Raw genomic sequence first — 13,350 nt, 5'->3', positions numbered from 1 at the left:
TGTCTTGCCACCAAAATCCTACTGTCAGATTCTCTCCTGCAGAATGTACCATTATTCTGGATTACAGACTTTATCATTAAACCCCTCAAAATCCTAGACAGCCAAATAAAAGAATTACTTGATAACTCAGATAGGGGCCCATTGCCAGAACTGCTGACATTGGGATTGGTGCATTTCTCTGGACTGTGCCATACTCTGATACTTTTGATCTCATTGAAACAAATTCCAGGACAAAAAGCCTGGAGACTGTTTAAAGGCTTCCACACAACTTTTATTCCCTAACAAATGTGGTACTAAGTAATATCCAGTTATTCCCCACCTGAGTCTAGTTCAAAAGAAGGAGTCTTCAATCGTGTGAATTGGACTGACTCCTGGACTCTTTCAGGATTGGGAGCTCAGAGAGGACAGAAGGGGTTTTCTTGCAACCTGCGACCCCTTGCTGTGGGGACCCCTGGATGGCCAGGCCAGCAAACAGAGGAGGTGTTCTGACCATTTTTTATGACTGCCCTTGGAGCCAAGTTGTGGGCCCACTGTGAAATGTAATTATAATATTCCTTTGTTTTATTTGAGCTATAAAAGGATGAATTCATCTTTTAATGGGGCCATATATACCAAAAAGATCAGCAAGCAAGATTACTGATAAATGGGCTAAGCAGTGATATATGCATGGAAACTCCTTCTCTCCAGGCAAGGGCCGGTGACATTGGCACAACTTGCTTACAAGTGATGATCCCGGTGCTTTAATGCCATCTGCTCTTGCGAGAGAGACAAATTGTTGTAAGATTATGTCCGGGTTGCTGGCTCCATTGTCCACAGGATCTCCCATAACATCCATCAATCCGGCCCAGTACTCAGTCACTGACAGACAACAGGAAGGGACAGTGAGAGAGGAGAGTATTGCCATCATCATCCACTGTGTCGACCTTCTCTTAACTTCTCTTTTAGAGTGGGGAAACCAAAGGTAGCTGAATTGAACCTGGATATCCCAAATCCAGTCTATCACACTCTTCTCTGAAAAGTCTTGCCTGTTTTAAATCAGATAAAAGTCTCACCAGGTCATTTCATTAGACCTTCTTTGTGGAATATTTCTTTTCTGGAACAGAAATCCACACTAGGTGCCAGATTCCACCCAGGTGTCCTCCCTGCTGGGTGATTGGTGACTGTTCTCAGTGCTGACGCCCCAGAGCTACCAATTCCATTGCAGAGGTCAGATTCTAGATGAAGTAAACCACAGTCTCATTTGGCTGTGTTATTAAGAATCCTTAACCAAAAGGGAAAGCTTTATCTTATTTCTAAATATTTAAAAGCTCCTATCCAGGGATAGTCCAGGTTTTGTGGGGCCTGAAATTTACACAATTTGGGCAGCTTGCTTTGAAAAAAAAAAAAGCACATTATTAGATCTGGGGCCGGGCGCGGTGGCTCATGCCTGTAATCCTAGCCCTCTGGGAGGCTGAGGCGGGTGGATCACTCGAGGTTAGGAGTTCAAGACCAGCCTGAAGACCACCCTGAGCAAGACCCCGTCTCTACTAAAAATAGAAATAAATTATATGGACAACTAAAAATATATATAGAGAAAAAATTAGCCGGGCATGGTGGCGCATGCCTGTACTCTCAGCTACTCGGGAGGCTGAGGCAGTAGGATCGCTTGAGCCCAGGAGTTTGAGGTTGCTGTGAGCTAGGCTGACGCCACGGCACTCACTCTAGCCCACGCAACAAAGTGAGACTCTGTCTCAAAAAAAAAAAAAAAAAAAAATTAGATCTGAAAGAGAAAAAGAAAATCACAACAAATCGCAAAGCTTAAAAACTGACAAACACCATAAATATCACAAAATCTAGGAAAATAGCAATCATTTAATCAACTGCCTGGCACACCTCTGTCATACTTTCACCCTGATGCCTTGTGGCTGCATATTCGATTGCCTCTTCATGTAACCATAATTTTATAATATCACTTTCTATAGGAAGAATAGAAAAATAATTGCCTTTCCTCTAGCATGTTTAATCAAATGTTTTTATTTCTGGTGAATTACAAATTTTTCCTTCAGCTTTACAACTCATTATTGATAATGCTGTCTACATTTTTAGGGATTGTTGTCAAATTATTTCATATATAGGTTGTAAGATTTGGAGGAATTTTCCACAGACCACCTTTGACTCTGTACGTTTCAAGCCTTGCTGTCCCTGCACCATCTAGGGGCAGAGCCCATCAGACACACTCAGATTGTGTGACACCTCAGCAAGTGAACTGGCACGGTGAGCTAGCTGTAGGAGTCTACCTAAAGAAATTCCTACACCTGTATGGCTAACAATAATTAACTATACACCAAGTTGTCACAAACTACAAAAACATATCCCACTCAACTCAAACAAAACCTATCCCCAACTCTTTATCCCCTTAACCAAATCCCCAAAGTGTCCACAGCCCATCTATTGCCACTCGTCAGGCAGAGAAGAGTGATAGAAGGAAAGTCAAAGTGAAAAGGGATGTTGTGGTCAAAATATCTTACTTTTGCAAATCTACAAAGATGTAAACACATTGCGAGGGCCCCAACAGGCCCTTGGAAGGGTCTGCATAGGTGAGGGTCCTTGAGCATAAGTTTCATGAACTGTGTGGTAAACCTGCCACTGCTCTTGGGGCTAACATTTCATGATGAGAATCTATGTCTGATTTGCAGTCAGTTAGTTACATTAGTTAGATGCAGATTTGTACTCCACTAATTCAGAGACTTAATGTAGTTACAAGCAAAATTAATGCCAGTTAAGGATGATAAGGATGGAAATCAGACTCTGTCTAAAGACTTTGCTTTCCGAACTGTGGTCCGATAAATGGACTGTGGTCTGATCCATTCTGCAAAAGAAGGGGACCCATTTAAGGTTATTTAGGAAAATACACTTGAAAGAGGCTACTAGTCACTTGGAAATTAAATAACTCATGACACATGATAAACAGCATTCATCAAGGTCTGAGTCCATTAGGAGGCACTGGGGTGACATTGGGGATTTGAGAATTTTATTTTAGTGATTCTGAAATTAAATAAAAAATGGCATACATTTTCTCACTTAGGGGATTTTCAATACTCACATCAGACCTAATGATAAAATCCTAGGGTGCTAGAGTGGGGAGGGATCAGAGGAGTCAATCCTCACCTCTGCAGGGTGTTTCTAGGAGACTGCTCTTTTGAAAGCTGCCTGTGGTAGGGAGATTTGGTACCTTTCATGAAAGAAAGAATTGCCCATAAAAATTCAACCACAACAGGAGGGTATAGAGTCAGAGGTAACTCTACATTCTACCCTTCAGCCACAAGGATACCCTAATACTTTTTTAAAACTTTTGTGCAAATATTTATGGAGTTTTGTTTGTTTTACAAAAATGATATCATATCCACAAGTTATGTTTTTTACTGGCTTCTTTGCAGAGGAAAAATTTTGATAAAATAAAATTTATCAATCTTTTTTACATGGATTGTGCCTTTGGTCATGTCTGAGAACTCTTAGCCTAATCTTATGTCATGAAGATTTTCTCTAATGTTTTCAAAAAATTTTATAGTTTTATGTTTAATATTGAGATCTATGACCCATTTTGAGATAATTTTTGTGTAAGGTGTGAGGTTTAAGTCCAGACTCATTTTTGGTTTTTTGGCATATGGAATCTAATTGTTCTAACACCATTTGTTGAAAAGATTATCCTTTCTCCCTTGAATTGTCTTTGCACCTTTGTCAAAAATCAATTGGCCATATATCTATTGGTCAATAACTGTACTGTCTAGTCTGCCCCATTGATGTACGTGTCTATCCCTTCACCAATCCCACTGTCTTGCTGTCTGAAGCTTTAAAATAAATCTTAAAATCAGGTAGTGTGATCCCTCCAACTTCATTCTTTTTCAAAATTGTTTTAGCTATTCTAGTATCTTTGCCTTTATATAAAATTTATGTAAATTTTATAATCAGGTTGTCTAGATCTACAGAAAAATACTGCTGAGATTTTTATTGGAACTGCATTAAATTTGTGGATCAGTTTGGAAAGAACTGACATCTTTACTATGTTGAATATTCCAATCCATGAACACATCATGTATCTCCATTTATCTAGGTCTCATTTGATTTATTCCATGAGTGTTTTGTGGTTTTCAGCGTACAGAGCTGCTGTATGTTTGGTTAGATGGATACTTAAATATTTCATTTTGGGGGGAGCTATTACACATAGCATTGGTTTTAAATTTTGTTTCCAATTGTTCATTGCAGGTATTTACAATTACCTTTGTATATTGGCTTTGTATCTTTGTACCCTGTCTCTTTGCTAAGGTCACTTAGTAGTTTGGATTTGTGTGTGTGTGAGTTCCTTGGGATTTTCTATGTAGACAATCATGTCATCTGCGAATAGGAACAGTTTTACTTCTTCCATTCCAATCTGTATGCCTTTTATTTCTTTTTCTTGATTTCTAGCAGTTCGTTTACTGCTCTGTTGTCACTGTCTTAAAATGTTTAATTTTTGAATAAAGTATATCACATTTTCACTTTGCACTGAGTTTTGCAAATTATATAGCCTGTGCTGAGGGTACTTCCCTATGTGGACTATAAATCTGGATTTCAAGCTTGATGACTTTTGTCAGTAGAAATTTTTCTTTGGAGGAATTATTATATATCTTTACATTTACATTTCAAAATCTATATTACATAAGGATATTTATAAAAACAGAGGAGCCAATACTTACTCGCAAGGACTAAGACAAAATGTCACCAGAGCGTAATACTCTGCTTTTGGTTGGTGGCGGGTTGGGGGGAGGGAAGCTTATTGAGATGTGACAGGATGGGGTGGGGAAGAGTAGATGGAGCCAGGGCTTTCTATTAATTATCCATCTAAATGCTATGTTACAGATCATACTGTGCTTAGAGATTTGGCCACTATATGAAGATTCCAACTGGAAATTTATTTTTCATACATGAACACTGATTTTAAAGAAGCATGGTTAGCAGTTCTTTCTTCTATTATTCTCTCTGTCTTTTACCCAGAAATACCAAGACACAAAGTATAGCAAAATTAATATGAGGCAATCCTCCCTCCAGAATAAAAGTAATAGCTGCTTAACCCTTTGTGTTCTTATACCTTGCTAGAATAACAAATAAGAGGAAAGAACAGGGGTTAAGTAGAAAACTGCATGTATAATTTGAATTCAGGGACTAAACACCTCAAATCTCACTTTTCAGAACATGTTATAGGACATTATAAATGTTTCTTAATTTATAAAAATTCCAATTTGAAATATCAAATCATTTTTTACTAACTGACTTATAAAAGACCATTGGAAATTTTTCACCTGCCTTGAGATAGTTTTAACAATTCTAATTTTATATATGTAAGGTTTCTTCTTGCATATTTGTTATTCTGTTTATATTTTTTTATTCTGTTATATATTTCAAACATGCCTAGTCCTTGACCTTAGCTAAGGTCTAAGATACCTTTTGATGGTATAACCTGGTACCAATCTCTGTTCAGCAGTGGTGGTCTGGGTGGGATTTGGTAGCAGAGGGGAGAGATTTGTTTGGGTTTTTGTGTTTCTTTCAATTTTATCAAAGGACATAATCCAGCTTCTACCCTTAAGAAGTAAAAGGAGTGAAGTTCAAACAGTGGTATCTTCAGTATTCACTGGTAGCTACGGAACCTGTAGACAGATTCCCATCTCTTTCTCAAAATAATGATATACTTCCCGTGGGATGCTAGGAACACAGGGGAATTCTATTGTTCTTATGACTCAATCAAGATTAAGTGGAAAAGAGAGAGTGTCTTAGAGGAGCCCTTACCCCATTTTTTAAAACATGAAAGGTAAAAGGTAATGGGTACCAGGTTATTTCCCTTACTTTCACATGTTCACAAATTAGAAGTTCTACTTTGTGAGATTTTGAGTAGTGTGTTTAAACAAGCTCATTTAGACCCTATACTGTACTCCTCCTCTGTTAGCGGAAGGCCACAGCAAAATCCAAATTGTGCTAGCTAAGAGAACTTTATAGACCATCTTGAGATAGAACCTATAGCCTGTAAAGCCCTCTTAAGGTAGAACCTTGTTCCATGAGACAGTGTATGTGTGTGTTGCGTGAGTGTGTGTGCACATGTGTATGTGTGACAGTGTAACAAGGTATAGAAGAAAGAGCCGGAGTTGTTACCAGTTACCTCTGAACACCCTGGCAAAGGAAACTGAAAATACAAGAGCTAAATTCAATGTTTCTTCCCAGCTGAAGGCAGTGGAATAAAATTCAACCAAAATTCCTAGCTACACCCTAAAAATTTCTGTGGAGTCATGGTTTTCCCATTGTATTTTTTTGGAGGAGGGGGGAATAAAGTATCTAAAGGAGAAGGAGATTTTATAGTGTTGACCTTGGATCTAAAAATGTGGGATTCAGTGCACAAAAAAATCTGTTGACTGCTTGATTGTTCTTGCAGCTCACCTGGATAAAACCCAAACACATTCACAACCACTGAGCTGAAAAGGCCATATGGCTTGTAATTAGACTCTTTCTCTTGGCCAAGATATTGAGACATTTATTACATTTGCTGTTCAGCATTCATCACATCTTACTGCCCAGAAAAAGGGCACCAAGGAAGAGATTAAATTTATCCTTCCTCTTTTTGCCACTCCCCATTCAATCTCCTTCCTACCCCTTTCCCTCTGATCAAAAGGAACAGATTTCTAAAAATAATGCACAGAAAATAATGCTTGCAACTAGTCCAGAACACTTTATTTCTTCTTTACATAAAAATATCAAGTAAAAATTATCAAGGCCTTGGGCCAGGCAGTACGACAGGTGAGTCAGCTCAGAAAGCTCCCCAAAAAGCAGCTCAAAGTAGATCTGAGGTTTCTTTGATTTTTGGCTGCCAAAGTTTATTGAGATAGTTGTTCAACAGCAAACTTTTATTGATCACTTAATATTTGCCTAATGCTATGCAAGGGGCTGGATAAAATAAAGACATGGTTCCCGGTATCTCGGACCTTACAACCCAGCAGAGGAGATGGGGAAACAAATATTAAGCAGATACCTATACAAAGAGCTAGTTAATTTACAGGTACAATAAGCCCACCAAAGGAGACGCATAGGGGCTGTGAAAGCGAACACTAGGGGGCCTCACCTGGATGCAGGTGAGGATAGCTAGTGCCATTTAAAGCAGAAGATTTGAAGAATTGAGGAGTTAAGGAGTAGGGGATTATGGAGATGGAGAACTCTAGAAGGGGTGAATCTTAAAACAAGCAGAGCATTTGGCACAGTCTTTCCCTATGTCCTTGTGAATAAGACAGCAAATGGTGTCCTACATGTCAGGCAGGGCAGGTGTAGTCATATTGGGCTGTTTTATTCAATAGTTTTACCAAGTAATTGAATGAAGCAGAAGTTGTGCAAAGACTGTATTTGCAAAGAAACCTAAACTGAGATAAGCTTAGACAAGGGATCAAACCATCAAAATGAAATGTGATAAGTGGAAGAGCTGGAATCTGCTGGAGAAGAGCAAGACCAGTAGGATTAACTCAGAAAACGGGGAAAGGATCCAAGACACTGTGTGGAGAAAAGTGCAAACAAGTAGAGGAGATGGGAAATATTATTCAGCCATAAAAACAGGAACGAAGTACTGCTACATGTTACAATGTGGATGAACCTGGGAACATTGTGTTAAGTGAAAGAAGTCAGGCACAAAAGGACAAATATCGTATGATTCTGTTCATGTAAAACACTCAGCATTGGTAAATCCACAGATGCAGAAAGCATATAGTTTGGGGGTTTCCAGGGCCCGGGGGGGAAGAAGGCAACAGGGAGCAACTCTTGGTGGGTGCCAGGTTTCCTTTGGGGCGATGAAAATGTTTTTCGACTAGATAGAGGTGGTGAATTATACACTTATACATTGTGAATATACCAAATGCCCCTGAATTGTCACTTTAAAATGGTTAATTTTAAGTGAATCTCACCTCAATTAAAAGAAAAATAGTAGAGGGAAAGGTAAGCCAAGATTTGACTAGAGAAAGAAACGATTCCTGAATGTGCTTCCTTCAGAAAAGGAGAGGGTTCTTTGTTCCCTACAAATTCTTCCATGGCAGGGAGTGGAGGATCCCACAGGGCTAAGGGGAGGCGTCACAGAGCTGGGAAAGGGACCTATCACCTTTTACACCGCCACCTGGAGAGCGGTACTGCCAGGGCTGAGACAGAGGACTGTGGAGTCGGACAATGCCATGTCGAGCCCCAACTCTGTTAGTTACTGGTTGAGGCTTTGGGGTAATTCTCTTACCTCTTTTATCTGTTATTGTTTTTATTAAGTATTAAATAGATACAAATAAATATGCCCTGACTTTCTACCTCAGAAAAAGAATATTACCATTACCTTTAGACTTCCTTGTTTGCTTTTCCCTTCTAAGAAGTAATTATCTTAAATCGCTTATAATGATTTCTTACTATTCTTTTTAGTATTACAGCTATGTATTTACATTCCTAATTGGTATATCTATCGCTTGGTTTTGCATATTTTTGAACTTTAAATGAATGGACTTATACTTCATAATTATCTTTCTTCAACTTGCTTTTTTTCCCACTCAACATTATATCTCCAAGATTCATTCACATTGTGACTGACTGTCATTCATTTATTTTCACTGTTGTGTAATATTCTGGGAGAACATCCCATTGTTTATCCATTCTGCTGTTGATGGACATTTGAGTAGTTTCCACTTCTTTGCCATTACAAACAGTGCTGTCATGAATGCTCTTGTACGTATCTCTTGGTGCACGTATGCTAGGGTTTTTCTAGGTATATACACAGGAGTGGAATTCCTTAGTCAAAGGATATGTACATCCACAACTTAATAGATAAGACTAAGTAGTTCTACAAAATTATTGCACTAATTTACATTCCCAGTAACAGTTAACAAGAGTTCCTGTTGTCCCACATCCTTGCCAACACTTGACATCACCAGACTGTAAATGTGTACCCATCTGGTGGGTGGGAAGTGGTATATCATTGTGGTTCTATTTTTATCTCCTTGATTACTAGGAAGGTTGAACATCTTTTCATATGCTTATTGGTCATTTGAGTTTCTCCTTCTATGAAATGCCCATTCAGATCTTTTGCAAGTTTTTAATTATATTATCTACCCTTTCATTAGTGATTTTTAAAATATCCTAGGTATTAATTCTTCACTGATTATGCTTGTTTAAAATATATTCTTCTTATGCGGATGCAGTGGAGTGCGCCTATAATCTCAGCTACTCAGGAGGCTGAGGCAGAAGGAATGCTTGAGCCCAGGAGTTCAAGACCAGCCTGGGAAAAACACTGAGAACTCATCTCAAAAAAGAAAAATTCTTCCAGTTTGTGACTTGGTGTTTCACTCTTTATGGTATCTATTGATGAACCACAGTTCTTAATTTTAATGTAGACAAACTTTCAATTTTGCCTTTATGTTTAGAGATTTTTGTGTTTTGATTAAGAAATCCTTTCTCATCTCAAGGATATAAATGTGTTCTCCTATACACTCTTCTAAAAATTTTATAGTTTTGCACTTTCACATGTAAGTGTTTAATCACCTGGAATTGACTTTTACATGTGGTATGATGTAGGGTTCGAATTTCATTTTTTTTCCAGATAGAAAACAATGTGTCCCAGCACGTTGATTTCTAATATTGGTTTGATATTCATTGAGTTTCTATAGCTATATGGAGTAGTTGCTGGGCTTTCTGTTCTGGTCCATTGGTCGTGTTCTCCATTAATATCTGTATGCAATATCAGGCCTAGTCCCAATATCTGTTTAGGCAAGTCCTCCTCACTTGTTCTTCAAGCGAGTCATGCATACTTGGCCTTTTGCTTTTCTATATAAATTTCAGAATCAGCTTTGTCAAATTCTTTAATATAAGTTCTTTAAGCAAAACTTTTTGAGATCTGGGTTAGAATTGCAGTGACTCTACAGATCAATTAGGTAGAACTGACATCTTCAAGAATTTGAGTTTTCTAATATGTGATGTGGTATATCTCTCTGTTTATTTAGGTCTTCTTCATGGGCTTTCACTAAAGATATATCTTATATATTTTGGTTACATTTATTCTTGAATACTTTACCACTTATTATCAATCAATAAATTATATATATATTAGATTTCTGCTTGGTTTTTTGGTATATAGAAATGCACTTTTTAAAAACATTCATTTTGAATCTAAGAAACTAGCTAAACTCTTACCATGTCCAATTGTTTATTTGTAAATTCTTTAGGATTTCTACATAACTGTTTATATTTTCTGTGAGTAGTGATAGTTTTGATTTTTTTCATTTTCATCCCTTGTCATTTTTTTCCCTTTTTGTTGCCTTTCTGTGTTTGCTAAGGCTACTAGTAAAATGTTGACGAGAAGTTGCTTTCAAGGTTGCATCATAGTTGTTAGGTTTGCTGTAGGTTTTCAATCAGGTTAACAAAGTTGTCCTCTATTCTTATTTTGTTAGAACTTTATTTTATCATGAGTGTGAAAGTTTATCAAATACTTTTTTCATCAGTTAAGATCATTATGATTTTTCTCCTTTAATCTATTATGATGAAGAATTATATGAATTGATTTTGCAACGTTTAAACAAACTTGCATTCCTGAGATCATTAAACCCAGTGCCGTAATGATGTATTAACTATTTTATTCTTTGATGAAATGAATTAGCTAATATTTTGTTTTAGATGTTTGTAACAATGTTAATGAATGAAAGCAGCCTATAATTTTTCTTTCTCAAACTTTGTTACTGGGCTTGGTATCAAGATTATGCCTCATGAAATAAATTAGGAAGTATTCCTTCTTTCTTTACTTTTCTTGAAACATTTGTGTAATATTGGGATTCTTTCTACAGGGTTTTGCAGAACTTTCTGGGCTAATGTGTGATTGTGCAAATTTTAAATTATTAATTTGATTAATTTAATGTTTATAAACCATTCAGGTTTCCTTTCTTCTTTCAAAAAAATGGATTCTTCAAATTTTTCTCATATTTTTGTACTTCTATAGTATCTACATCATTGACCCATTTTTCATTCCTTATATTGGCATTTCCACTGTCTCTTTCTTTAACCATTCTCACCAGATGTTTGACAATTTATCAGTGTTCTCAAATAAACAACTTTTTTTCTCTTTTATATTTGTTTCTACTTAGTTTCTGTTCTTTATTATTTCTCAATTTATTCTATTATTCATTTTCTAATTTTTTAATTTTTATACTTCTTAATTTTCAGCCCTTTTCTTATATTAAGTATTAAAGACTATAAATTTTCCTATAAGTTACACTTTAGCTTCAGACACACACACAGAGAAACATGCAAACATACATGTTCTTATATTGTTCTTATCATCTGAGTTCTAAATATCTTCTGATTTCTATTATGATTTTTTTCTTTGGTCTATAAATTAGGCCTGTGTGTATCTTAATTTTTAAACTGCGTGTGTTTTCCCGGTTTCTTTTTGTTGTTTGCATCTAATTGCTCTTTGATCAGAGAATGTCAGTGGTATGATTCCAATACGTTGAAATGTCTTCAGACTTGCTTTACAGCCTAGAACTTAGTCAATTTTTACAAATGTTCTACATTGCTTCAAAACAATGCATTCTGCATTTGTTAGGTTCTTGTTCCATATATGCCTAGCAAATAAAGGTAATTTATTATATGTGTTAGCTTGCTAGGGCTGCCAAAAAAAGTATCACAGACTGGATAGTTTAAACAGAAATTTATTCTCTCACAGTTCTGGAGACTAGAAGTCAGAGATCAAGGTAGCAGGGTTGGTTTCTGAGACCTCTCTTCTTGTCTTATAGCTGGTCACCCTGTGACTTCATGTGGTGTTTCCAAATCTCTTTTTATAATGACACCAGTCCTACTGGATTAGGGCTCACTCTAATGACTTCATTTTAACTTTATTACCTCTTTAAAGACCCTGTCTCCAAATATGGTCACATTCTGAGGTACTGGGATTTAGGACTTCAACATAGGAATTTTGAGGGAGACACAATTCAGTCCATGACACGGTACTTTTCAAGTTCTTCATATGGTTAAATACTTTTTTGCTTGCTTTCAGTTACTGAGTGAAGCAGTCATCTTCCACCGCAATGATGGATTTTTCTGTTTCTTTATAAAGTTCTGTCAATTTTTGCTTTATATATCTTGAGGCTATGTTTTTAGTGTATATAAGTTTAGAATTTTTATAGCTACTTGTGACTTGAACATGTAATTATTATCTCTAGCAATGCTTTTTGTCTTATATTTTATTTTGTCTGTTATATAGTTACGTTAGCTTTCTTTTCGTTAGAGTGTGTGTGGTAAATGTGTTTTCATCCTTTAATCTCTACTCCTTATCATATTTTTTGATGTTTCTTTTGTAAACAGCACATAGCTGGGGTTTTTAAGATTCAGGCTGATAATATTTTTCTTCTGAACAGAATATCAAACCATTTGCATTTATTATAATAAATGATATATTTTGATTTTTTTTCTAACTTACTTTTTGTGAGAGACAGTATAAAAATAGTTTTTAAAGAACACACTCTGAGAAATACTGTCTAGGTTTGAATATCAACCTTGGACTAGTTACACAGTCTGTGCTTCAGTTTCCTCATCTTTAAAATGGGCATAATAACCCTACCTCATAGCACTATTATAACTACTGAGTTAATAAAATGCTAATAACAGTGCTGGGCACACAAAAAGTGCTATATACATGTTTTCTGTTAATATTTTTATCATTATAATTATCAATTTAAATTGACATATTTTTTATGTTCCTCTTTTTTCTTTTTTTTATAGAGTATTTTCTTTTTCTTATTTCATTTTTTTCTCTCCTCTGATTTGGAAATGATATTCTCTGTTCTATGCTTTTAGAGTTACCCTAGAAATTTATCAAGCACACAGTTTATCAAAGCTTAAAGTTATTTCTTATCTCTACCTTCCTCTTGAACAATACAAGAATTTTATAACAGTATAGCTCTGATCATCCCCTTTTTGACTTACACACTATTGTATTCTAGATTTTTCTCAATTTTAAACCTCATAAATTTTTGTCATTGCTTTATATAGTCAATAATTGTTTGGTTTTATTCACATATTTTCCACTTTCTTTGCCAATCATTTCTTTTTACAGCTCAAATATTCCATCTGATAACACTGCCTTTCTGCCTGAATTATGTCTTTGTAATTGGATCTGCTGGTGACAAAATTTGTTTTTATTGTCTAAAAATACCTGTATATGATAGCCTTTTGAAAAAGGAATGTAACTCAATAAGACGATCTGTCAACAAATCTAGGTTATCTTCTTTTAGCATATTGAAGATATAATTCCATAGTTTTTTTTAAGCTTCCATATTGGCTACTGAGAAG

General features: G+C 36.1%; 1 protein-coding gene across 2 annotated transcripts in view; it reads left to right on the top strand.

The window, feature by feature from the left end:
- DNAJC5B (DnaJ heat shock protein family (Hsp40) member C5 beta) overlaps window positions 1–13,350 on the top strand; it is a 59,284-nt gene that overhangs the window by 44,310 nt on the left and 1,624 nt on the right. The gene's annotated exons all lie outside the window — the stretch shown is intronic.

This window comes from Lemur catta, chromosome 9 (genome assembly GCF_020740605.2).
Source record: "Lemur catta isolate mLemCat1 chromosome 9, mLemCat1.pri, whole genome shotgun sequence".
Taxonomy (NCBI): Eukaryota; Metazoa; Chordata; class Mammalia; order Primates; family Lemuridae; genus Lemur; species Lemur catta.
The sequence above is the reverse complement of the archived record's forward strand: the minus strand, read 5'-3'. Positions and strand labels throughout refer to the sequence as shown.